This window comes from Lathamus discolor, chromosome 3, assembly GCF_037157495.1.
Source record: "Lathamus discolor isolate bLatDis1 chromosome 3, bLatDis1.hap1, whole genome shotgun sequence".
NCBI lineage: Eukaryota > Metazoa > Chordata > Aves > Psittaciformes > Psittacidae > Lathamus > Lathamus discolor.
Genome location: NC_088886.1, coordinates 50,701,688 through 50,729,515, shown reverse-complemented (window position 1 = coordinate 50,729,515; position 27,828 = coordinate 50,701,688). Strand labels below are relative to the sequence as shown.

Genomic DNA, 27,828 nt, shown 5'->3' with positions numbered 1-27,828 from the left:
AGGAGATTGGTGGTGAAGGGGTTAACAAGGTGTGGTGCAAAGCCCTCATGGGCATAATGGACTACTGATGTAGGTGATGGGCTGCTGATGGGGGTGATTAGCCTATCAGGTGGATGCCTGATATGCTGCCTAAGCCAGGTGGAAGAGGGAGTGGTGCTGTTTCATGGTTCTGTTCTGCCCATGCGCAGCCTGACCAGGGCTCTCATTATCCCTCTCTTAAATACCCCAGACTAAGGAAGTGCTTCTCTGCACCGTGCAGGGCAGCAGCACCAGGTAGTTTGGGATTTGAACTTCACTGTATCAGAGGGTAAGAACATGACTTAACTTTGCAAGTAAGTTTGTTGGCTTCTCTATCTTCCCCTAAGCAGGGGCACCTCTTTGATAAGTTTTGTGCCTGAAGCTGCATTGGATGATACTCTTGTGAAACTAAGCTTAATGAATTACCAGTTGGTTATGTTTCCATAGAAGCTCAATTAATTATTAGTTTGCTCTGGGTTTTAGCATTAGTACTAGTGAGCTTGTCAATGGCAATTCCCAATCTGTATTTCTGTTGCTTCAATGAACCACGCTATTGATGAATCCGTAACCATGAAAGCTCTTACTGAGCATGACTGTATTATTGTGTTGAATTGTCTATAACCAGAAATGAAGCCTGGCTGTCTCCAGCCCCTCTGATCTCTTGAAGAATGGCTGGAACTTGAACATTTATGTTCTGTTCGATTCCTATACTCAACATAACGTATTACCCCATTCCCTTAAGTAGAAAGGAAGGCTGGAGAATTTCTGAGCAGATCTGGATTCTTAAAATGTCTTTGCTCTTCCTACTTCAATCTATGGGTCTTATAAAGGTGACTGCATGTATTGTTATCTCCAGGTATCCCAAGATGGACAGGTGACCTAAAAATCCTGTCCTCCAAAAGCATTCTTTTGTGCTTTAAATTTAGACGGACCCAACTCCATTGTTAGTATAATTGTCATTACTGCTCCTTAGTAGCATCAGGTGTTGCTGTGAAGGATCAGCTTTGTTGTATATGCACTACAGAATCAAACTATTTTTCAGGGCCTCATTCTCATAGTCGTACCCTCTAAGCATGTAACCTGAGTGCTGCTGAAGCACTGGGGTTTGTGGGGTGTCCTCTGAACTCAGCCTCTTGAGACAAGCTGGTATTACAGCAGCAGGGGTATTTTCTCAAGGAAAGAATTCTCTATTCAGAAATTGATTTTTAGCACACTTTAGTGGGACATTACTGAAACCATTTGTAAAATTGCTGTGCTGTATTCATGTCGTATCATGCAGGAATTGGAGCAGTAGTGTGGAAATGAACCATTTCAATCTCAGTTAATATGGGTTGTTTCAGTCTTATTAAAACACTTCAAGAAGGTCAAAGGAAAATATTGTTACAATATTTTCCTTGGTGAAGAGGGAAATTTGCCTTTGAGACCACATATAAGTGTGATCATTCCCCAAACAACATGCTCTAAAAAGCCTCACAATAAAGAACCATTCTGCAGCGTAGAATCAGTAGTCCGAATTTGGAGTTGTTTGACCTAAGAATTTCCCTGCATATGCAGCTTCTTGGGAATCTCAGTAAACCAATGGGAAATACTTGCTGCTGACCTTCATGAGGTTCTAATGGTGGTTCTCCATCCCCTGGAAGCTCCTCTAGATGGGTTTTCACGGAGTCTAGTGACCACTGCATAAATTGTTTGAGCTAAGGCTGCATCCTTGATGTGCATTGGCTAGGATTTTGAGCCCCAAATTTCATTGTACCTGTGTGCACCTATGTACCTGTGCAAAGCCAGCAGTTTGTCAGCAGACCAAAGCATTTGTGGGTTGGTTTCAAAGTGTGTGGGTGTTCAAGGGGACCAATGTGAGCAGTAGATCTGATGGGTTAGTTCCATCCTGAGACCCTGCTGTCAGCATCTTTCAAAGCAGGTGTGTTGTGCACACTAGGTGTGCTCTGTAGGGGCTCTTTTAGAAAACAAAGTTTCTGCTTGAAGTGTTGATATATCAAAAAGCTTTAAAACCTTGAGGTGGACTTGGATTCCAATTTCTTACCACTTTCAAGGAAAACAGCCTGAATTAAATCAAGGAGAGGTGGAAAATGTCTATTACACACTTGTCTTGAGGTAATGTAACTGCATTTTGTGCTCATCTCTCAGGGCAGATGTGTACTTCAGCTCCTCCTGGTTTTCCTCTGCATTTGTTTTTCAGGTGTCTAGAAGCTCTGGAAAAGGTACCAGCTGCTGAGACAATTCATTTTCCTGTCTTAAAAATGCTGGGGAAAATGTACCTACCTTTGGGAGCAAGAAAGGGAGTGAGGAAATAGAGGGAAAGAGACACACCAGTCTAGGAAGCTTTCTTTAACTAAGCCACACTGATGGGCTGTTGCCCTGTGTTCAGAGCACAGTTCACATACCTTCAGACCCTGAGACAGAAAGCGTATGTGAATGGTCTCCATCTGAAGCATGGGCCAACTCATTCCTCTATTAGGAAGGCCGCTGCTTTTCTGTGATCCTGTTGTGCAAACTTCCATCACACAGTTATCTTCAGGTTGTGTCTTCTGGCCCTCAATTTTAGACTAACTGCCGAGGCCAATCACTGACCTTTTTATCCTTTTTTTAAACCTCCTTATGGTAAACTCATCACTTATTGAAAATGTAGAAGTTTTATTTTCTACTTTATTTTCCTTCATTAATCCCCTTTGTCTTCCACCCTCATCTGTAATACACGGGAATGAGAAAACATCTCTCATTATTTAGCATAATATTAGCTTTAGGTTTCTATATGTTCTTTTGCAGAAGCTACCAGAACCTCCTTCAAAAGAACAATATGTATCTGTAGCCAGGGTTTGCGTTCCTAGATCATTAACAAACATGGATCTATGAAATTCTGTTGGTTTGTTTCCTTATCACCAAGAAGGAGAAACAGAAACCCCTTCTGCTGTCATCTCCTTTGAAAGCATTTAATACCTTCTCTTCATAGTTCCTCTGCAATTCATGCCAAGAAAATATTCCTTCAGGGTCAGGTCTGCTGGGAAGGCCAAATGAAATGTTGGACTTCAGTGGTATTATGAGATCATCTGGACAGGTAATATTGGCCTTGGGAAAGAGCCTTCCTCCTTGAATTCATAGAGATGGCTCCAGCCAGCTTTTATTTTAAGAAATAAAACAGTCTTTGAAGGGCCTTATCTATAACTAACACTCAGTGGCTTAAGCCTAAGAGACCCTGGGCTACTATATCTAGTTTTTCCTTTCTCCTGCCTAGCTTCTGACAGCACCTAACCTTGTTGTATTGGCTTCCTTTCCCTAGGAAGTGGGAGAAATGGGAAGCTTTGCCTTGAAAGTTGTAAAACACCTTCCTGCCCACAGATAACCAAAATATGCCACAGAACTATAGGCAGGACTGACAGCAACTGATAAGTTTCCTCTTCTGGTCTCTGCACCTATCTGCAACCATAGTTATTAGTCACCACAAGACCCAAGGCTAGATATAAAAATCTTTCTTTTTCCCCTGGGTTCTGGCTTTAGTCCCCCAGACTGAAAACCCCAAGCTATCTGATAAACAAGGAAAAAACTGACATGGTAACCAAGTCACAGAAAGCTTGCATGGGTCACCTGATTCTCACATCTTGCTCTGTGACTGCTGAAGAGAGAAGAGTGGAAATGCATTTCATTGAGATTTCATCCAGAAACAAAGGAAAGCCCTAAATCTGATCAGAAACACCTGAGCTGCCCAGTGTTAAGGAGTCATCCAAGGCTGGGCACAAATGTGGGAACTGATGAGATTGCTTTGGGCTCCAGGCAGTCTTTCAGGGTAATGCTAAGGCTTGTTTTTCATCAGAAAAGCAGTTTAGAAAGGAATATCCTGGTTTATTAATTCTGGGAAGAGTTGTGCCTGCCTGAGCTAAGTGTGGAAACTACACGGAAATATCCATTCAAGCCTTGACTGTGAAGGAATGAATTAGTCAGCTAATGTCTTCTTGTGGTCCTTGCCCAGCTCTCTCAGCCCGTCTTCGCAGGAGAAAAATGTTTGTGGGGATGCTGTATGGGTCTGTTTGTTTTTCTGAGTGGGTCTTCCAGTTAATGCTCCTTTGAGGTGAATGAAGCATTTCTCTTCTTTGCTAGCATTTCTTTCCTTCTCTGTAGGTCAAACCAGCCACCAATCTGGTCTTGGCCTGTTGCTTTGAGGGTTGTGGTTTTGCTGTGGGCAGGGTAAAGGGCAGCCTTAGAGGAAAGCCGGCCTCAGGTTCTTCTGTGTTGTTTCATGTTTAATTAATGTGACTTAGGTTTGTGTTTTTAAAGGAAAGCTTTGGTTTTTTTTGCTTTGGTGTCCCGTTTGTTGGGGTCTCCCTAAACCTGCTTGTTCCCCATGGGTGATTACAGCTGCTTGGGTACCTCTTTACATGGTGGTTTGAGAACAGTGCTGGCCCTTCTGGAGCAGAGGGAGGTTCGTGCAGGCACTCTTTGCCTTGACTACCTCTTGTGCAGGGCTGCAAAAACCTCTGTAGTGTGTCTGTGCCACTGGCACATCCTGCTGCTGCCAGGCAAAGCAGCCCCTGCAAAACTCAAAATACAGGAGGAAGGTTGCTGTTTCTCCTTGGAACAAGCACTCCCATGCAGCCTTAAGGGGGCAGGGGAAGGCATTCCCACTGTTTTTTCTGTGCATTTAGGGTAGTGGGGATCATTTTTTCTGAAGCATACTGGAACTGGTAAAATAAAGCTGGCCCTCTGAAGAAACTTGCATTTATTTAGGGAGAGTGGTTTTTTTCTCTCTGATTAATTGTGTGGGTGTGTATATATGCTGGGAAAGGCAATAATGTTTACTGGAATTGTACTGTAAGTGGTTGCTAACTTCCAATTGGCTACACGATAAGTATCATAGTTGATACTACAGTATGTTAACATTCAAAGCATGAGCTTCTCTTTCATATGGATTTATTTTCATGCATGAATAGTGTGGAAAGTTTTGAAGACATCTTTCAAAGATTAGGACATCTTTGCATCTTCTGCATGAAGAGGATGATAAGATCTCTTTTATGAAGAGGTGGATATGACTGGGCTTTTGTATATGAAAATAAATGATAGAAATTGTTAAAAGCATTTTTTTAAGTCTGCAGAGCTGGGCTGAACAATTTGCACGTATCTCTAATCCTTAGAACTGGTCAGCAAATCTGAGTGCTTTCACTTCTGTCTGAGCAGGTAACATTGGACTTGTGGTAAGTGATGGAAACTATCTGGTCCATTAAAGCTTAGACCAGGTGATCCTTGAGGCCCCTTCCAACCTGGTATTCTGTGATTGTGGTTCTGTTGTCATATTGCAGAACATGGAGGGGAATCCTTCCTTTTAAGCTGTAATATAACTTGCAGAAAAAAATGTTCTTTTAGCCATATGTGAGGTTATAAGAAAAAGTCAACGGGCTCAGGAAGGAGGGATTACAGCAGTGTTATCTGCCTTTGTCAAACAACTGATTTTAGACATGGATTTTAAATGTTCTTTTGCAGTATATTTTTATACTTAGACTCTTGGGTTCAGATCCTCAAATTTTATTTGGGTGATGTATTTCTATCAAAATAGGTAGACATTTAGCACCAAAGTAAGGCTGAGATGAATGTCATGCTTTAGGACTCCATTTATTTTGTGTGTAGAGCAATCGGTTCTGATCTGTCATATCAACTCTTGTGGGGGCTTTCTGATTCATAACTATTTTTTTGAGTGATAATTTGATATAAATTTTGTTCCCTCTTAAACTAGAGATAGATTTACATAGAAAATCCTGGGGGCATTTTACAGACTTTTAAACTCATTTTTAGTTATATTAATAGGCAAATAGCCTTTCTATGTATGGATTTCTTTTTGACACAGTAGCCCTCATTTCATGGCCAGGAAGGTCTCTTACAGTTTTATTTCCTCAGGTTGAGACAGTGTTTGAGGAATAGGTTACCTATACGTGACTTTTTCTTTCCTTTTCCAGTTTTCCTGGTATTTTGTTTGCAGCTTGTGGAGATCTGAGGTTTATGGCTATGTGTTTGTCTGTGCTCTGCAGGTGGTGGGGGATATGTTTTGGTGGGGGTGGTTTTGATTTTGTTGTTCTAAAGGCAGAACTGTTTCTTTAAGTCTGAACTCAATTTCCTATTGAGGGGTTTGCTGATTTTAATAGTAAAATGGGATTAGGCAAGATTTCACAAAGAAAGTAACTATTTTCCATATTCTGGCATTGTGCCTTCATAGAATGTGAACATGTAAAGTCCTTTGAGATTGTTCTCCTTTCATAGAGAAGTAGATGCTTAACATTACCTCTGGCATTGGGAGGATTTTCATATATCCAATCTGTGTTCAAGTATTAATTGCACATCTCTTCTCAGATTCAAATCACCCAGTTTGCACAAACCTAGATGTTATCACTATGTTCCCTACTGGAAAAATAGCCTTGCACATAGGCTGTTGGATCTGTTAGTTTCACATACTGAGGCTTTGGAGTTTATGTTTATATGGTATCAGAATAAAGCCAATATGCCTTCCAGACTGGTGAGCTCTGCTGCTGCATTGTTCTCATCAGTGATTTCTATTACCTGTTTATAAACAACACATTTGCTTGGAGGGTCAGGTAGAGGGGGCAAAGCATTGTACGTCTTTTAGCGTCAAAAGATGGCACATGTGGTGGGACTAGCAGGATCCTGGCTACCTGGAAACCTTTCCAAGTGCCCCTTTTTCAGGGACAACACCTCGTTAGCCTGATGCATCCCACCCAGGTGTTTTAAGAAGAAAGTTGTCTCCAGAGGTTAGGCTGCAGGTGGCAGCAACAATCTTTCCCTGCGGCAGCTGGAAATGCTGCAACAGCCTTTGCTGATGCCTGTGCATAATTCAGCTCCTTGCTAAACCAGCTCAGTGGTAAATCAGAAAACTGTAAGCCAAGAGTGCAAAGATTGTCGTCTAACCACTGAGATGTGGGGACACTCTTCATTTTCCCCTCCCTTTTCTCCTCCTGAGGAGGAGAGGGTGGGGGAGTCTCTGCCTTGCACTGTACCAGACATACGTGAGAAATAACATTTATGTGGAGTGATTGGTCTGGCTGGGTTTGCCTGAATCCTCTTTTGAGCAGCTACAGGTTTGCTTGTGCTTTTGGGTGTGTATATTTTTCTTTTCCTGCTCCTTCTGTGCTCCACTCTGATAGCAGGGAGCTGTTATTTCATGATACCAGTAGCTAAAAAGCAGCAACTTCTTTCTGTTCATTATTATTCCAGGCAGAGAGATGGACCTCAGAGCTCTGGGGGTTTGAATGCTTAGTACCTGAACTTTCTGGATGAGAGAGTTATTGCTTCCCACAACTCCTGGTTCTGGTTGTTGTACCTGTCCATACACGATATGGGTTGATGTCAGGAGTTTACCTGCAAGTGCTGCTCGGATCACATCCGTGCAGTCTTTGTATGTTACTTGCTGCAGCTCTTGAATTGTTCAGTGCTGTCACTCAGAGAACCACCTCCATGCTGCTTGGGGGATTTGCACTCCAGGAGGGGAGACCCTATCTGTAGATGTATTAGGGTTTGGAAGCTGTTTGGAGCTAAATGTTGCAGATGTTGTCCCATAGCTGTTCTCATATTAGCAGACATGCTGTTTCTGTCTCTGTTGAAGACCTGAGGGAGTTCAAGTGTGTTGTATGAATTTTCTGGCTTGCCTCAGGATGGGATGAATGTATAGTTACCATGCGTGCTCCAGCCAGTGACATCTAGTCCAGGGAATGATGTCATCCGACCCATCCTTTTGGCAAAAGGTTGCCATCACCAAAGGAGAAGGGAAGATGTGTTGGGGAGCTGCTGCCTTCTGAAAGAGGCCGTCAACTGGGACACGGCTCCTGCACCAAAATGCCTAGATTGGTGCACAGTAATGAGATACCACCGGCAAGGACACTGAGGTTATACCTCTTTTCATCTGTGTCACATTATGCAATCATTTAGGTTGGAAAAGTGCTTGAAAATCTCAGAGTCCAACTCTTAACCTAACACTGTCAAGTCCACCACTAAACTATGTCTCAAAATGCCACATCTACATGTTTCTTAAATATCTCCAGGGATGGTAACCACTTCCATGAGCAGCCTCTTCCAATGTTTCATAACCCTTTTGGTGAAGGTATTTTCCTGATATCCAATCTAAACCTCTCCTGCTACAACTTCAGGCCATTTTCTCTTGTCCTGTTGCTATTACCTTGTTGGACAGCCCTTGAAGTCCAGAACTGGTGCAGATCTGAAGTGCTCAGATCCATGTTGGGACTAATACTCTTACTCATGTTGATTGTATCTGAGATAAGATTCTGTTCCTTGCTCATGTGCAACCAGTTGCACAATTGGCCGTTTAGCACAAGCTGTGGAAATACTGTGCATGATATAGTAAGTTATTGTGGCAATAGTTGGCACAGTGTGCAAACAGCAGTGGTATGTGCAAACCAGGTGCTGGAGAACTGCAGAAAATATATGGAATAGTTTGACACCATCTTGATAAGAAGAATATGGCAAATGTGAAGAATCTGCGGTGGTTAGGGGGAGAAGGCCAACAAAGCCTCTGTATACTTAGTGATTAACTGAGCATAGAGAAGCTAAATTCTTTTAGTGCCCTGCAAGTTGACAGTGGCCCAGAAGGTGCATAGCTGTTCTAGTTTTCCCAGTGCATAAAATCATACAGGGCATTCCTGAGAGACAGAGGAATGCAAAGCATGCAGGGGTATGATACTTGCTTCTTTCCAAGTAAGATGCCTGGTAAAGGCAGCTTAGTTCACACTTCTACATCCAGAAACTGTTGCAGTCACCGTAAGCTGTGCTTGAAAGTCCAGCATCTAATGATAGTCAGGAGCTGATGCCATCCCCTCATGAATGAAGGGCAGTGCTACCCTGTAGCTGCTACTGTACTGTACAGGTCAGTGTAGGGCAAAAGTATGTCCTATAGGAGGAAAAGAGGGAGAGAGAAGCCTGTGGTCACTGTTCCTCCTCTGCCTCAGGCCAGCCAAGGGAGGGGAATTCTCTGCAAAGCCATTTGAAGTGCTTAAAGGAAACTGATTTCTTACTGGTTCAGAGCTGGGCCCTCCTCTGCTCATATGAGCTGTGCTTGGAGGCATTTTAATGCATTTTATTTGTTTCTGCTCCAAATGAAGATTTGCTAACACAGGTGCTAATCATGACTCCTGAGTGATTGCACCAGATTGTTTTATAACAAAAACCCCTGGGGAGAAAAATACAAGGATTTTCTGCTGACATTTTTGCAAACTCTTCCTTTTTGCTGCTTTTCTGTTGAGCTGACTTTTCATTTCAGACCTTTCTTTAACTTCTTTAAGAAGTTTAGAAGCATTCCAAAAGGACTTTTTCAATTTTGAAGCAGATACTGTAGTCAGGCCAGAATAGGTTTCTCTTTGCTCTCTTCTTCTTGACTCCAACTTCCACAATGTGTAAATCAATCAAAGGAAAAGTATTGTTTGTCTGCTGGACTTCTCATCTAGCAGCTTTTGGGGTAGGGTAAAGTGATCGGATTTGTGACCTCTTGTTTCCAAATGCCTGGTTGACAACTCTCTTTTTTCCCTTTGCTGAGGGGGATGACAAGATCCTGAACTTGTCCCTGTTTTGGTTGTGAATTGGCTCAGAAAGATGTGTGTCTGTTTGTCTTTGCACTGATGGATGTTTGACATCTCTAATTCCAGCAGCAATGGGTTAGTAGTCAGTGAGCAGGTGGAAATGCTGGAGCAGAATGATCAATACCCATTAACTCCAGAAACAGGGTGATTTGTGAGGCATTCAAGTATATTTTCTTGTGTTTGAGCAGTCTGATGGCACAACACTAATTACTGTTTATGCATCTTGAGGCACTTCTGTTTCTTCTGTCACCCTTTCAGCACCACTAAATGCTCACAATGTAAAATATAAAGCAATATATACATGGGCTTCCAGAAGTCTTAAGCTTTTCAAGGTATGAATTCCCCTTTTGTAGGGCTCCCACACTGGACAGTGGTGGGTTCAACTGCAGCATCTGTTCTAATGCCTCTTTAGCAAAACCTTTTTGCTGTGTGAGTCTTTCAGCACCAGCTCCTGAGGATGGCCTGTTTCTTTCCCATCTTTACCTTCCAGTTGGGATGAGTGACCTCTGGAGCTGTATCATAGCTGTTAGCAGCATGAAGGACTAATGCTGTGGCACAGTAGAAAGGGCCTGATCCTTTGCTGGAGCTTTCTGACCCAGCTGAGCAGTAGGCATGCAGATCTTCAGTAATGCAGAATGGGCATTAGCTAACTAGATGAACACATAAATGGGTGAATTCATCCTGCTCTGCCAGATTGTCCAAATGGATATTTGTCCTGGTTCTGGCTGAGATAGAGTATGTTTTCTTCCTAGTAGCTGGTACAGTGCTGTGGTTTGGGTTTAGTGGGAGAATAATGATGAGAACATGCTGGTGTCTTAGTTGTGTTTAGTAGCACTTGCCTGATCAAGTGCTTGTCAGTCTCTCCTGCTCTGCCAGTGAGGAGGGGCACAAGAAGCCAGGAGGGAGTATAGCCAGGACAGCTGATTCAAACTAGCTAGAGTGATATTCCATACCACAATAGGTCATACCTGCTATATAAATGGAGGGGGGTGGAATTGGCCAGGAGGTGCCAATTGCTGTGATGGACTGGGTATCAATCATAGGGTTTTTTTTGCCTGGTCTCTTTAGTTTAGGACTGTGGTGTTTCTAGTAACTTCTTTTTAAATTATTATTCTTTTGTATCCTGTAGAATAAGGATCACAGGACAGGAACTGGCAAAACCCTGAGCCTCTCTAGTGCGGTATACAGGCAGACAGTTGCAGACTGAATGCCGAAGGGATCGTGAGTAAATAGACAAATTGCTGGTGGCATAATTTCTTGGAAATAAACCTATCAAATTAGACTTGTTAAAGCAACTGCTGAAATGCCTAATGCCATTGAATTGTCAAAATAGAGAACTGCAAAGATCCTTGGTTCATTTACATATCACCAAAGCAAAAATAATGGGAAAATAATGAGCAATTATTGTCCCTGGCTCTCCCCATTCATTATTTAAAGTAAAGACATTTATCAATATGGAATTAGGTTGGCAAGATATGCATGTGACATAATTATATTGGTCAGTCAAAACTAGGGGAGATGATGAGGGATTTTGGAAGCACCCATTAGAGGATGGTAAATGGGCAGCACCACTAATATTCCTTGTTGCAAGAAACCAGGCATCAAAAGGAGCAGTCAGGGCTACTGAAATGTCTTAGCAAGGGCAAGGTCACTTAAAAGCGTGAGTGATGTATTTCTGGAGGGGAACAATGAGATTTGGTTCATGTGCATGACAAGTTGTGATGTAAAATATTAGGACTGTGTCTGGGTTTGATATGCATCAGTGTGGCTGATGTATCAATGGTGCCTGCCAGCTTCTGGGAGATGTTGAGCATCCTGTTTACTCCATAAGCCCTTCACAAGCTGCTACAGTTGGAAAGGAGACCCCTTCTTAAGTGTACCAAGTACATATCACCAAGACTATGGAATACACTGAATTGGAGAATATCTTTTCTTTCAGAAGCCATGGAGACTGCTTTTCATCCCCTCCCATATTTGTATTTGATGCCAGAAGAAAATAATTGGTATTAGAATAAAAGCTGCCAAAATTTAGGCTGTGTGTGTCTGCAGGCTTTCTCTGAACTGAAGGTGTAATAGCCCTGCAGGCAGGAGAGGCTTCTGTGCCTTGGCTTCCACTAGGAATGGTTCATCTGACCTTTAAACCCACCTGCCACTGCCTGTATGGTGATTACTGTTGGAGCCAGTAAGGCAATTCACAGGGCTGAGCACGGTTTGACTAGCACAATCCCTAGCTCTGCAATGAGGTTTGACAGATGCTATCAGTGTATCTCCCCATAAATAAATACGTAATCGGGCTGCGTGCTACACTTTCACATCCTGAGGAGGGAATTCTGACGCGCCTGTCCTTTCATCTCTCGCATCCCTCAGCAGCTGTGAAAAAGCCTCTGACCTCGGATGCTCATTTCTATCATTTCATTTCAGCAGGAGTTGGTGCCTGTGGAGTTTTGTTACTCTGTGTTATGAAGGAGGAGGAAAGCAGCAGGCGTTTTGTTTAAATTCTTAATTGCAGGCACAGCAGGATTATGGAAATGTCAAGAGGGAAGTGACAGGGAAGACCTGACAAGCACACAGGGCTTTGTTGAGTCACTGCTTTCTCTTTTCCACCAGGGTCGTGGGTGGGTTCTGAGTCAAACAAATCTCATGTACTCACTGACCACCCATCTGCCAGACTGATCTCCATGGTGTGCAGTCTGCTGAGTTTAGCAGGCCTTGCTCAAGGTAAGCCCAGGGTTAGCAAGAAAGAACAGAACTAGCTTGCACCAGCAGAGCTGGAAGGAGTGCCAGAGAAGAGATTTGATCCCCCTTTAAATGTATACTGGTGGAGCCAGTGTTGGATGCTGGCATAACACTGTGCTGTGCTACATTCCATGCAGCTTGCTTCTCTTCCTCTGTGGGTTCTGAGGCAGGAGAAATTTGGGAGAAGGCTCATTTCAAACTTGTCAACTGAAAAATGTCTGCCTTGCTCTGATTTAGAGTGTTTTATTATTCCATTCCTCCCTCTTTTCTCCTGTTTGACTTCTGCACAAGGTTTTTTCCCTTGTTTTGGGAACCTGGAACATGGTAGCTTTGTGGGAATGCACTGAGATCATGCTTGAGTTGCTGCCTTCCCTGGACTGTGGAAGAGCAGACTGTGCACTACTTGGCTCCCCACTCTGAAGAGGGGCAGATGAATCATACTGCTGCTGCTGTGGACTCCCCAGGTGCCAGAGTCTAAGAAGTGGTACACGTGGGTTTCAGGCTTAGAGCTGCTGCAGAACTGGGAAATTCCTTAAGTCCTTAGGGTGCTGTTGTCCTGCCTGTTATGAGCAATCCTCTCCAAAGCATATCCAGCTGTTGTGCTTGATGTTCCAGTTGATTGTCAGCATTGAAAGACAGGGACATGAAGTCCAATTAGGTGCACAAAGGTTTCTCATCTCCCAAAATTGTCTCCAGTAGGTCAGTTATGTTGGCTAGTAAAGCTGAATGAAGAAGCAGAAGAAATGCAGTGGGAGGTCACTGTGCTATCCATGTGGTCTAAGTAGCAGGCTCATCTTGGTTCTGGCTGAGCTGTAGGACAGAGCTGCAAGAGAAGCGCCTCCTGGTGTGAAGGATGGTGTTGTCCCACTGATCTGGACCAAGCCAGTGGTGCATGCAGTGTCATATACTGAAGTCTCCCACAGATCCTCATTTCTGTGGTCATGGTGGTATGAACTGGTGCCCATCTCCAGTGCACGTCTGCTGCTGTAAAGATAAGTAGTGAGATGCTTTCATTCCTCTGCTGTTTTCACAGCCAAGTGGTCTGCAGATAGCTGACAGACGTTTCCCTGTGAGTCTGAATGGGCTGTGTTAAGCCTGACAGTGAGTTAGGAGAGACTGTCTTAGTTGGCAGCTACATCTTTTCAGTCTTTTTTGGGACCAGAAAGGAGAAAAGAGGGAGCCAGAAACATTTCTTGCCTAAGAGAGAAGACAGTGGGTGAGGGTCAAAATGTGTGGCTGGTATCAGGGGAGAAAAGGGAGATGACAGAGGAAAGAAGGGTTTGTAGAGGAATAAGGTGTCTGTAAAGGGTATATTGGGAGGGTGTCAGACATTTGCAGAAAATCATAGAATCATAGAATAGTTAGGGCTGGAGAGGACCTCAAGATCATCTAGTTCCAACCCCCCTGCCATGGACAGGGACACCTCACACTAAACCTTTGCACTCAAGGCTTCATCCAACCTGGCCTTGAACACCACCAGGGATGGAGCACTCACAACCTCCCTGGGCAACCGATTCCAGTGCCTCACCACCCTAACAGGAAAGAATTTCCTCCTTATATCCAATCTAAACTTCCCCTGCTTAAGTTTTAACCCGTTACCCCTTGTCCTGTCACTACAGTCCCTGACGAAGAGTCCCTCCCCAGCATCCCTATAGGCCCCCTTCAGGTACTGGAAGGCTGCTATGAGGTCCCCACGCAGCCTTCTCTTCTCCAGGCTGAACAGCCCCAACTTTCTCAGCCCGTCTTCATACGGGAGGTGCTCCAGTCCCCTGATCATCCTCGTGGCCCTCCTCTGGACTTGTTCCAACAGTTCCATGTCCTTTTTATGTTGAGGACACCAGAACTGCACACAATACTCCAGGTGAGGTCTCACAAGAGCAGAGTAGAGGGGCAGGATCACCTCCTTCCACCTGCTGGTCACGCTCCTTTTGATGCAGCCCAGGATACGGTTGGCTTTCTGGGCTGTGAGCGCACACTGAAGCCGGCTCATGTTCATTTTCTCATCGACCAGCACCCCCAAGTCCTTCTCTGCAGGGCTGCTCTGAATCTCTTCTTTGCCCAATCTGTAGCTGTGCCTGAGATTGCTCCGACCCAGGTGTAGGACCTTGCACTTGTCATGGTTGAACTTCATAAGGTTGGCATCAGCCCACCTCACAAGCGTGTCAAGGTCCCTCTGGATGGCATCCCTTCCCTCCAGCATATCAACCGGACCACACAGCTTGGTGTCATCGGCAAACTTGCTGAGGGCGCACTCAATCCCACTGTCCGTGTCAGCAATGAAGATGTCAAACAAGACTGGTCCCAACACTGATCCCTGAGGGACACCACTTTTTACCGGTCTCCAGCTGGACATTAAGCCATTGACCACAACTCTTTGTGTGCGGCCGTCCAGCCAGTTCTTTATCCACCGAGTGGTCCATCCATCAAATTGATATCTCTCCAATTTAGAGACAAGGATGTTGTGTGGGACAGTGTCATACGCTTTGCACAAGTCCAGGTAGATGACATCAACTCCTTTACCCTTGTCCATCAGTTAAAGGAAGGGTGGCTAGAGGTCACAACTGGAGGGCATTAAACATTTTCCTACTAACATGAGTGGAATTTGGCTTAGACCATAAACATGGTGTGTTTGGTGTCTGACCTTGCTTATTTTCACAGTTGCTGGGGAGGGAGCTTATTCCTGCCTATTGGAGCTATTTTGCTGCCTTTTTGCTTGCTAAAAAGGTGTTTTTCTTTGGTAGGGTATTAGAAAGATGTTCGTGACATTTTGAGCTAAACTTTGCTGTTTCAGCAGCCAGCAATGAAGGTGATGCCAAGCAATTGTTCCATTAGCGGCAGAACTAATGAGCCACTGGATTTGTATCCTACTTTCCTAACCTCTGCCCCTCCCTTCATAATATTAGCTCTTCCTACACGACCAGTAGGTTCCTCTCCCCTTCCTCTGTGCCCTTTAACTACTTGGCAGTCATGAGTTGGTACTTGCTGTGGCAGGTTGCTTCATATGTGCTGATGCTGAGAAGCCTGCTTGCCGTGAAAAGCAGGTATTCTTTTTCAGCTCACATGACAGCTGAAGCACTAATTTGGCTCCGTCTCTTCCCATTTCCAGCATATTTTTTTCCCTAGGATTTCTCAGTATTTAATTACCTCTGAGCCTTCTGTCAGTCTGAGGAAAAATTAAGTTCCTAGAAGTAGGAATCTGATGGTCAGATGGACGAGCAGTTGTACAGACAGCATGAAAGAAACTTCTGCAGAATAAATTCTTTTCCTAGAAAAGCCTACGTGGTATCCTTTGTCCCTGTAACCTGTATGGAAAGCCAGATACTGCCATGCTGCTGACTGCTGTGGCTTAGACAGGAATAACCAAGGTATAAACAGAAATAGAGCAAAGTGAACAGGGCATGAGGACAGCAGACATGCTTGGGAGAAAAGATGAGATGTTTGGGATATTCTAAGCAGTTGTCTCATACAGAGGGAGTCCTTTGTCGGTTTCCCAGAGAAACTGTCCCACCAGTATCATGTACTTCAGGGCATGCCTTCCCTTCCCATAGGGTTAAGGTAAGTTTTAAGCAGGAGATCAAATAAAGCCACTGAGGGCTCAGGAATGAGTGGATGATCTACTGCTTATGTCTTTGTCACTGTCGAATGTTGTTCTTGCTGGGATGCAATCAGAGGTCAGAGCAGGACTTGGGGCAGATGTACTTGACACAGCAGGGAGTGCAACACCTGAAGTATTTCCCTGTGCGCTGAAATCAGTCTCTAGCATTTAACAAGATGTGGGAGGAATAGACTGGAGTGAACTTGTTTGCAGCTTCTTTGTGCAGGCTCTGTGGCCAGTGGTCCAGCACAGGTATGGATTCTGATACCACTTCTCATGGGAGCCCTGCTCCAAAGCTAACTACAATTACTAGGAGGACTCTTTCTGTTAGCTCCACAGCCATTAGATCAGGTCTGCTGAGCATGACCAAACTCATTTTGGTACAGTTGGGATTCACACACTCAATACTATGTCTGTCATTGTGCATCTGAATGTGACCCAAACCACAGAGGAAGAAGCGGTAAAGAGGCAGGGGTTGCATTGTGCCTGTGAAAATACATTCAAAGTCAACGTCTTGAAAGGGCCCGAAATTTATTGTGCTGCTGTTGTCATTTCCCATTCACCAGCCTGACTGAATAAAGGGGTGCTGCACAGAGTTCTGCATAGCTTGTTTGACTTTAAGAGTTAGTAAATGATAGATGTCTGTATCCTTGGATGAGGATAATCCAATTGTACAGCCTGGCTGGATTTCTGCTCTCTGAGAAAGGAGTAGAGGAGTGAAATATTTACTTTTTGTACTTTTCACAAGTGGAGATGACAGAGCGTGGGAAAATAAAAGCTAGTCCTGGTAGGCAAGGGTTTCAGGGGAAGAGAACTGGGGGAAATCTAATCTGCTTTCTGGTAGAGAAGGGCATAAAGGGGCTTGGCAAGAAAAGAGCCACTCTTTTGATTTCTGAGAGGAGTAAAATGAAGGCAGCATGTTCAATGAACATAACTCCACAGTTGTCAATGCAGTCAGGTCTGTTTATGCCAGCTGGTCAATTTGACCCAGTGCTTTGATTAAAAAAAAATCACCAGGATCCCCAAACATTTCAATAAAAAAAAGTTATGAAAAAACTTGTGCTTTGGGTAAAGAGCACCCAGTTCTGGAGTTATTTGTAATAGCTGAAAGGATTAAATGTCATCAGGAAAACAAAGAAGGGAAAGAATCCGTAATTAAATGTTTAGCCCAGCCAAGTCAGTATGCCATTGCCAGGCTGAATAATGTATAGAGGAAGCATTCCAAGATCTAAGCGTAACTTTCAATTTTTTCCATTAAGCAAATCTATATTAATACAAAACAAGACTCCTGGGTGATTTTCAACGTACTCTGGATTTGTGAGCATTTTGACGATACTGGAACTCAAAAGCTTCAGTTGAGATCAGTGCCAGGTTGCGCTTGGAGTTATGCAAACACATAAAAGATCTGATATCTGCCAGAAAGAGCAAACAGGAGAGCAAGCGAAAACAGTGAAATGTCTACCAGCCCCTGACTGTGACAGAATTGTGTCTGGAAATCCCTGGTCAGGGCATTCTCCTTGTTACCAGCCTTGTCTGTGCAAATTTGCACAGATTGTTTAAGAGTTGGGAACAGACTTAAGATTTCTTTTTTTAATTAGTGTTATTGACTAAATATATGCTGTTTATTTTACATAGTGATATCAAAGAATATGAGAAATGAATGGTCAAATTCAGCTTATAATGCATAGCAATCAAAATGGTAAAAAAAGGTCTTTAACTTGGTTGCATGTTATGATTGTGGGAAGACTGGTTTTCATCCAAATACGGAGGCTTAGTGCCAAAGACTTGAAGTCTAATCAAACTCACCAATTGGTAGAGGCATTCTCAGTGACAACTGACAATTAACCTCAAGATTAGAAATTCAGGATAACCTGAATCACTGCTTAAGCTCTTGTCAGAGTCAAAATAATACTCCGTAGTATTGAAAGAAACCTTCATCAAATTTTACATGTGTGAAGATAGCCACATCCACATGCTCCAAACCCTAATGTACCTGCTACATTCTTGAAAACTATTTTCCAGTTCTTTTGAAACTTCATTGTTTTTGGCAGCTAAATAGTAGTATTAACCTTCAGAGCTTTCTGTCCCACTTCAGCTAATCAAGGCAGCAGTAACTGATTTTTAGATCATTGATTCTTCTGTCTCTAAACTGTTTTTTTTTTTTCCTGCCTCTCCCCCTATCTCTGTGTTTGTGGTACCAGGCCTTGCAAATATTTAAGTTTTACCTGGTCTTTCATTTTGCTTCTGTTGTAGCTGGAAAGCACATGCTTGGCTTTTAGAATTGGAGACCATGAATGTCTTGCAGTCAGAAAGGGATTTCAGTTTGCCTCCCTTTCTCTTCTTCCACCAGCTTCCTACACAGACAGCTAAAGATGCAGGGTAGATGAAATGCTGAATATCAGTGATTAAGTTTGGTTAACCTGCAGCTCTTGCTGTCACTTGCCCTTTGATAGGCAAGAAAACTTATTCCTTGTTCTAATTTTAGTAAAATTGGTTAATAAAATTATGCACAGACTGAACATGAGACTCAAACTATCATTATACTAAAGTGGTGCTTTGTGAAAAATTGCTTGGAAACGTGCAAAAATCAGAAGCTTCTTGACATGAATCTATGAACAGGAAAAGGACTCTAGAACTGCACAAGCCTAACTAATAGGCTGTCAGTAACACATAGCTTTTGGCACTGGCAAAAGAGCCTGAAGCAAGGGAGTGTGGGAGTTCTTGTATCCTGAAGAGGATACTGTCCTTCATACTAAAGGCCACCTTCCTGAGCACTGTGCTGCTAAAAGAGCTGTCTCTGACTCTCAGGTGTCTGCTCTGCTTTGTTAAAGGCAATGCTGTGTTGAATGAGGGTTGGGTAAATCTAGAATTACTTTAGAATGACCCATGTGTTCCCACAAAGGCTGGGTTCTTGATACAGAAAACCCATCTCCCTTTAAATATGTGCAGTACTGCTTTAGAGGAAGGATGGCTTTCACTTCCAGTATATTATGAGAACTGTTTAGGTGTGATTTGTGTGAAAGCTTCAGCCAGAGGTACTGGTCAGCAACTGGTCAGGCATAAGGAAGAGTCGGCTTGAGACAGCTACAGTCTTAACATAAACATCAAGACTTTGTGCATCTCAGCCATGGCTGAGAGCTCGCTATGTGTGTTGGGTGAAGGTGTGCTGGTGGCTTTGGGCACTCAGCCAGAAAGGGGAGAGTGTACACCCAGTGCCTATGATGAAGGCGCATGGCATCATTAAGATATTCACTTTATTTTAGTGACCTCTGGGTTACAAGGAGAATTTTAATAGGCTTTGGGTTACATCTCAAGAATTCTGCAACATTTTCAGGTTAATAACGCTGACATGTCTTATCACTCCTTCTCTATCAGAGCTATAATGGGGAAAACCCAGCATATTGTTAGGAGTTTTAAAACTGCCTTGAAATCTGTCAAGGGAGATAAATTATCTTTTATATCAGAAAATAGCTTCCCTCTTGCTATCTTATGGAACAACACATAGCTCCAAAAAAAGATGCTCCTGCCTAGCAGCTTACTAGGAAAAGGGTTCACTCAGACTCCCAGGGTGAAAGGTATGAGAACTGAGGGGGCTTTTGTGCACCACTTGAAGAGGGGAGACTCTGATTTCAAGTAAATGGGATTTCAGGTGAGTGAAAAGATTTCTCCAGAAGGACAACTTAATGCACACTATTGGTACATCCCACAGCAGCATCCTACCTTGCACTTGGTGAAGTGCCATCTACAATGGGAGAAGAGATGCTCTGAAGATGAGGTTGTAAAGAAGTTCCATGAATCAGGAGAGATATGGTTCTGCTCATACTCATCATGGAAAAAGACTGGAACTGAACAGTCTGTTTTGCTGGAAATCACAGTATTGCACAAAGATTTGGACATATTTTTGTATGGGCTAGACTGAGATATGGCATTGCGGTGGTTTGGAGAATGTTTCTTTTTGAGTGCTTGAAATTATTTCTGCAAGTAAAGCATTTCTTTCCAGGATATCATTTTGAGATGAAATCCAAAATATTCCATCTGCAAAAATATCTGAATGAGATGTTACCAAAATCTGTATCTAAATTACTTGTCTTGAATGTGTGGCTTTATTGAGTGAAGGCAAATGAAGCTGTAACAAAAACATTTAGAGAAAGGCATTCTTGGGATGGGAACACTTCTGATAGTGGTGACAAGTAACCAGATGTTCAAAATCACTTGAAGAGAGTGAGGTTTCCAGCTGGAAGTCCTGTCAGGCACTGCAGGTGCCAGCTCAGACAGACCAATCTGAAAAATCGCTGCTTCTTGCACTTGAGACTGCATCTCACACACCATCACTCTGGATTCCTGTGTCAGTTGAGAGACCATTCTGGAAGATGTAGCTCTTCGGCAAGGCCTCAGTATGTGAGGGAGAATAGGCAAGCAAATCAAACAGCTATTTCTGGCAAGAGGTGCCCTTGTGAAAGATATTAATGAGAAGATTTTGGAGCTCAGGTGTTTTAAAGGTGTTTTAATCCAAACACACCCCACTCCAGAAAAGTGAAACCAAAATCAGAAAGTAGACCTTGGCTCACAGAATATAATTTTGTCAGAAGCCGAATTTTCCTGTTAAAAGGCATTATGCTAATGAACATATCTACTTCATTCACACAGTGAAAGCCATTTCATTGGCTTCTATTCATTATCCAGAGTTCCTCTGGGAAATGCCACACTCACTCCAGCTCTCTGCTTACTGCAGTTTTTACCATGGCACAGATAGTATCTGGAAACAGATTTGGAGTCACTTTGTTTCATCAACAGCCATCCCCTTCCTGCTAAAGAAGAGGGGGCAACAGGACACTTTTGGGATTGCTTAGCTCTGTAGGAGTTAAAATACTGCTGTTCCTAGGCGTTTTCTGTGTAATGCCTCTGAGATCCTCTGCTGCAGTGTTGGTGAGGACCTGGTCCTCTCAATGGCGCACACTTTGCATTGGCAGCGCAGGATCCCTGTCTGAGGAGATGGCTGCACATGGAGGAGGAAAGTTCAGTGAGATCTTGGTGGCTGTGGGAAGATTGTGGGGTGCTGGAGTTTTGTCTCTGGATCTGATCTTGCTGTAGGCTGGGACCTGTTCCTGGGAGTCTTCAAAAGGTGCAGGTGCTGTTGTCCCATGCTCAGCTGCTTCGCGTGAATGGATGTTTGCTTCATGAGCAGGATTACTTCAAATGGACCTTCAAGGCAGTCCATTACCACTTGCAACCTGAGACCTTTCCTTCATTCTGGTTTTCCTTGGGGAGCATTCCCAATTTAACCTCTGCTGATTTTTCCACCATGATCCTACTTCCCACTAGAGACTTTCTTCTGTCCCTTGATGTGATACAGCCCATTCCCTTCTGGAAATCACTCTTCTGGGTGTATGGACTCATACCTTCAACCTATGGTCCTCTTAGACCTTTCTTCTGTTTCCTATCCAGCTGGAAATAGGAATCTGATAGTCTCCCCCTATCCCCAGTGGCTTTCTTTTAGCATGTTAGCAGAGAATTACTAGCTATTCATTGGGCCTTTTCTAACCCTTGGCATGGTTGTAGGTACTAATACCTTCATTCAGGTGTGGATAGGTAAGGGACTTATTCTGCAGAGAGATGTAAGTGGCTTTTTGGGTAATAAGTCCAGTATTAAGATGCTCAAAACATTTCTCTGTGTGACTACAGACTGGGCAAAGAAGAGATTCAGAGCAGCCCTGCAGAGAAGGACTTGGGGGTGCTGGTCAATGAGAAAATGAACATGAGCCGGCTTCAGTGTGCGCTTGCAGCCCAGAAAGCCAACCGTATCCTGGGCCGCATCAAAAGGAGCGTGACCAGCAGGTGGAAGGAGGTGATCCTGCCCCTCTACTCTGCTCTCGTGAGACCTCACCTGGAGTATTGTGTGCAGTTCTGGTGTCCTCAACATAAAAAGGACATGGAACTGCTGGAACAAGTGCAGAGGAGGGCCACGAGGATGATCAGGGGACTGGAGCACCTCCCGTATGAAGACAGGCTGAGGAAGTTGGGGCTGTTCAGCCTGGAGAAGAGAAGGCTGCGTGGAGACCTCATAGCAGCCTTCCAGTACCTGAAGGGGGCCTATAGGGATGCTGGAACTAGATGATCTTGAGGTCCTTTCCAACCCTAACTATTCTATGATTCTATGATATCTTGATTTCTGCAGCAGGCCAGATACTGAGCTGTCCTTGTTCTGAGGCTGCCAGGATGCTCTGGTTCAAATCACCAGCAGGGCTTTCTAGTGAGGTTTCCTTTCCCTCTGTTCATTACAGACCTAGATTGACACATTAGGTGTACCTGCACATTGGGATTTCATTGAGCCAGCAGCATGTGCCTCAGACTCATGCTTGATCTTTTAAGGACTCTTGTGGGAGACCAGTCTGCAGTCCATGTTCTTGCTGGGCTGGGTGATCTTCTTCAGAAGGTCAGTGGCACAGAAGCGACCTTAGCCTGGCGAATAAGGTGTGGGATTGTCTCATGCTGGTCCTAATGGAGAAGCTGTGGTTCTCCTTGGATGACTGTGTCATGTTGTGGGCAATACTATGAAGACTGATACACAGGGGCTCTTGAAAAGCAAGGAAGTTCTGTGGAAAGGAAATCTGAGGCTTTTAGGCTTTAACATTGACAAAAGTAACATTGATAGTAATGCCTTGGCTGCAGGAGGCGGGGTTTCTCTTTTATTTCTGGTGTGTGTAGAGACTTTTCCAACACTAGTTTTTGTTCTGAATCTATGTTCTGGGTGTTAGAATTTTGGGAGTGGGAGGTTGGCTGCCCTTTCCTCCAGATGGCTCATCAGAAGACTTTCTCAGGGGACTCACTTCCACGGAGAGGAAGCAGATGAGATAAAAACAGCAAAGCTGAAGGTCAGTTTCTGAACTAGGTTGGTTTTTACTGCCATGAGCCAGGAGCTGCTGTTGTGTTTGTGCTCATAAATTGGTTAGTGTAGGAGGGTAGGCAGTAGGAAGGGTGGGGGAAGCAATGTTTTTAAATAGATATTTATGAAGGATATCAACATTTGGCATTTCCTGATTTCAGAACAGTGGAGGAGGAACCAAGAACTTCATCCTGCCTCCTCCTTCCCTCCATGCCAATTAAGACCACAGTCTGCTGCCCTTCACCACATGGAACAGCCACTTACTAGCTTGTGCCTAGCAGCACCTTTCTTCATGAGCTGTTTTCTTTCCATTGGTTAAGAGATGCAAACCTATCCCTGGGAGGTTTCCTGTATGTTGGGTATGTGCAAACTGGATGTTTCAGTGAATTAGTCTAGTTTCAAGAGAATATCTTCCATTCCTTTTAGTGCAGCTACCTGTTGCCCCTTAAGTGTTGAGGTCTAGGAGGCAGTCATGTACTTGACCTTTCAGCTTTTTTGTTTACACCCTTAGAAATACGTGGCCCTTTCTGACCTAGAGCATCTGAGTAGAACATCAGTTCTCTCTGCAGCCAGGCATGTGGACACTTCCCACCAGCTCTAGAACCCACCTATGTGTTTGGATAAAGTATCATACCCTGCCACCCTCCACCTCCCAGGTAGTTGCTGAGAGTCCCCCGCTAATCTTCATTTCTATGAGCTGCCTCCTCTAGTCTGGAGGTTCCAAGTCTCAGTCTCTGTTCTGGGCCAGTCTCCCAAATATTTGCATTTCCTTTCTCCGTATCCTGCTGTCACCTGCTGCCACCGCACTTTACATCTTGGCAGCCAGCTTCTGTCATAAGGATTGAGCCAAAACATTGTAAGGTGTTGGAAAATCTTAACTGCATTGAAATGAGAAGCTGTTACTTTAGCAGCATCTGGAGCTTCCAGCTCCTGTCTTTGTTGCTGGTGATTTCAGTTGCTGCTCCTTGGCACTGGTATAAAGTATCTGGAGAGCTCTTTTCCCTTATTGTCAGGTGAATGTGCTAAGCATAGGAGTCTCCAGATCATGCATTTCTCTTGGCACAAGAACTGATTTTCCCTTGAGTGTCTTGGACGATTGCTTTTGGGATACATGGATTGCAGTGGTTTATGCTTTTGCATTTTGGAGCTCCTGCACCCAGAACTGTTTGTGGTCAAAGCCTAGAGGAAGCTGGTACCAAGCTTAGAGATTTTCAGCTGGTCCTGACTGCTGCCTGGCTCAAGTCATGCTTGAAGGGCTATGGTAGAGGACAGAGCCTGGCCACTGCTTCAGATTGTTTGGGGAGTTGTATAGTCAGTTATAACTTTGTGAAGGGTGCTTACAGCATAGAGCTGAGAGCAGAGAAACCGGGGAAGCTGCTCAGTGAACTGGAGGATAAGGTAAGACACAAAAGTTGCTTTCAAGGCTGAGGTGTTCTGGATTAATAAAGAGGGGAGGCATGAAGGAATGCCTGGTTCTCAGCTTAGCCTGTATGGAGGGAGGAAGGGAAGAAGAGAAATGACACAGAGCAGAAAACAAGAAGCTTTTATGCATAGAAAACCCTCTTTTGACTCCACTTCCACAAAGCAAGATGTTTTTCAGTGATGCCCTCAAATTTTCTTTATTCCCCCCAGAGCTCAAGCCTGAGCCATTCTTTACTTCCATTTTAGTCCACATCTCTCTTAGCTACAAAAACCGGAAATCCTAGTGTGACATACCTAGGTGAATTCCAACACCAAAGCCCAAGGCAAATAGAACATGTATCCAGTAAGACAAGGCTATTCTGCAGGGAATGGGATAGTTCTACTTGCTCATATTTTTTGTCTGGAGGATGGCTTGCAAATTTTGTCTTGCTTCAAATTGTCTCATGTTGTTGAGAACCAGTGTATAAATTTTCTAAGTAAATCCTGTCATATTTGCTTAAAAGGGGATGAGTCTAGCAGCAGGGAATTTTTGAAGAAAGGTATGTGCTCTGTTTGGCTTGCATTTGAATGTATTATAAATATCTAAGCCTCAAGGACTTTAGGATCAAACACAGCTTTTGAAATCAGAAGTAAAACCTACAATTAAAAAAAGTCTGTCCTATTAATATTTGCCTACTAGTTGTGTATGTATCAACATAGCAGCTTGGGAAGAACTGGAAACGGGATTTTTATCCCTTTTATATGTGCTGATTAAAGTCAGCATAAAAGTCCTGCTGATCGGTACTGTGGTGTCAGCTGGGAGCTGTCTCTTGTGCCAGCACAGATGCACAGGACAGCCCAGCTAACGCAGCATGGAGGGATTTGATTTTGTGATGATTAAAGAATTTGGTTGTGTTTATGTTTGCACAGGTTAGTACTAAGCCCATGCTGTCCTGAATCAGCAGTGAGGGATCATCTGCATTTCTAATTGAAGTTCCTTTGATTGCCTTCAGACCCGTTTAGTGATTGCTTTCTGGGAGTTGCTGTGTTTGCAGAAGCTGCCCTGGAAAAGCCGATGTACTGTGGAGCTGGGGAAGCTGAGGGTTTTGGCATTCTCTGTAGCAGCTAGGTAACCCATAGCTCAGGGAGATGGACTGAAGCATCGTGAAGCCTTGCCCCAAGCCTGACCTTGCTGCGTGCCCATGCACAGCCTCTTTGTTTGCTTTCATTTGCCATTTCCAGGGATGTTTTTACTTGAGCTGCAGACAGTATTAGCACAAAAGAGTCTTGCTGTCTGGGATACTGTGGGTCCAGCTGACGTGTGTACACATTACTGTGGCTGAAGTTGCAGCATTTCTCCCAGATACTTGGACAAGACCTTCCTCTCTTTCAGAGAGTACTTACCTGTATGGAAAGTGTTAGAAGATCTCACTGCTCATCAGTTCAGCGGGATGGAGGTAAGAAGCAAACCAAAGTCACTTCTGCAGACTAAGCAAGTCATGCTCTTATTGCAGTATTCTTCTTGTTTCTGAGTATGATCTCAGTTCACAGATGGAACTTGAGCCCTGGCTTCCAGGCTGTGCCAGTAAAGTCTGGCTTTGCCTTCTCTGAGACTTTGCTCTGGTAGCGTGACAACATGCTGTGGCATCTCACAGGGCTGCTGAGATGTTCTAGGAGAACACGGATAACAAGGAGACTTGGGCTACAGCACGTAGCTGGCCTGCTTCTGCTTAAACCTCTGAGGGGCAGAGTGGAAGGGAAATAGTCATAGGAAGAAATGGAGAAAGGAGTGGATAACCCCAAATACTGTCCGCTTGGTCTGTTTTACTGGTAAGGTGTGTTGCAAGCCTGGTAGAATTGGTACCTTTGGAAGCTTTTAGAAGCTGACATTGCTCTAGAGGTACATCGATGTAGAGCCCTTAAAGCCCAACCTTACTGGTCTGAGCATGATGATTGCCTTTATGGTAGCTTGAGCTGCTGTCACACCCCACTGACACAGAAGCTGTATAATTAAGAAGTGGTGGCATCTCACTGTGTTGGGACTCAGGACAGCCTTGCTGAGCTCCATGTTGCTCACCTCCTGAGGCTGCTCCCAGCCAGGCTTCCCAAAGCTCAATTGGATCACCATTTACTTGGGAGAAGCACTATAAACTCCTGACTTGTTTGCTAGTTGCTAATGCATTTTCAGAATTAAAGGAAGTGGCTAAGCCCCTACCTTCCTGGGCTGAGGGGTAGGATTTGACTCATTGCCTAGGGTCAGAGCTGTGACCCCTGGAGTCTGCTGTGCACAGAGCATCAAAGTCTTACAATGACCAAGAATCATTTGACTCAGTTCTGGGTCAGATACACACACCACCTGGTAACAAAGAGCCTGGAGTAGATAATCTTCCATCAATGGGTAGAAGAAGGGTGGGATGGAACCACTCAGTTTTTTGTTCTCCTCATCTCTGATGGAGATGGAGGCTGTATCATGCAGGGGCAGGATGTGGGAGGAGAAGCCAAGGGTTTGTCTGATGTTTGTAGGCTTCAGAAATGAATCCAGAAGGGATCAAAGACAGAGCCAAGAGTGAATGGCAGGGAGTATTCGATCAAGGCATCAGACTCTGGTTGTCTTTATGTGGCATTTCAGACAGTGTGGGCAGTTTGCTCAATTTTTCTCTGTAGACGCTGCTTTGTTTGGAAGGTTGTAGACACATGTCAGCAGTGATGGATAGATTTGTTTGACTTCCTGTCAAATCAATGATTACTCATAGAAATCTCTTTTATTAGTTTATCATAGGAAGTTCTATGTCATTTATCCCAGCGGAGGCTTGGCTAGCTGATGTCGGTGAGCAGTTCTGGTGAGAGTTATTGCTGAGTTTTATTGTGCTGCTGCTTCTCTTTTATTTTTTTGACACAGTATTTATTTTTGTCTTGGTTTTACACTAGGGAAGGCTTACGCCTCTTGAGGTGGGTATGATACAGCTACATAGAAACACACCTTGTGTGACTTTGTGCGTTGTTGATTCTAGTGTAGCCTCTTTTCCCCTCTCAGGGCCAAAGGTTTCAGTGTTGTTGTGGTTTAAACCCAGTCAGCCATGCAGTCTCTCTCTCACTCCACACCCCACATCCCACCCCCCCACCCCCCCCCCCCACCCCGGAGGACGGATAGGGAGGAGAATTGAGAGTATGTAACTGCCACGGGCTGAGATAAGAACAGCCCAGTAACTAAGGTATAACACAAATCACTACTGCTACCACCAATAATAATAATGATAAGGGAAATAACAAGGGAAGAGAATATGATACCACCCACCAACGGAGCCCGACAGAGCAGTGAGTGCACTTCTGGGTAACTCCCAGTTACATCCCAGGCATGACGTGCTGTGGTATGGAATTATCTCTTTGGCTAGTTTGGGTCAGGTGTCCTGTCTCTGCTTCCTCCCTGCTTTCCCTCCTCCCTGGCAAAGCATGAGACTCACAAAGTCCTTGGTCAGACTAAACATTTGAGCAGTAACTAAAAACATTGGTGTTATCAGTGCTGTTCCCAGGCCGAAAGTCAGAAACACAGCACTGCACCAGCTACTAAGAAGGAGAAAAAATGACTGCTACTGCTA

General features: G+C 44.1%; 1 long non-coding RNA gene across 2 annotated transcripts in view; it reads left to right on the top strand.

The window, feature by feature from the left end:
- The first annotated feature begins 257 nt into the window (after positions 1 to 257).
- Positions 258 to 27,828, top strand: part of LOC136012198 (uncharacterized) — a 175,557-nt gene continuing 147,986 nt past the window's right edge. For both annotated transcript variants that reach the window (XR_010611606.1, XR_010611605.1), the window contains exon 1: positions 258 to 307. This is a non-coding gene — a long non-coding RNA (uncharacterized LOC136012198). The remainder of the gene's footprint in view (positions 308 to 27,828) is intronic.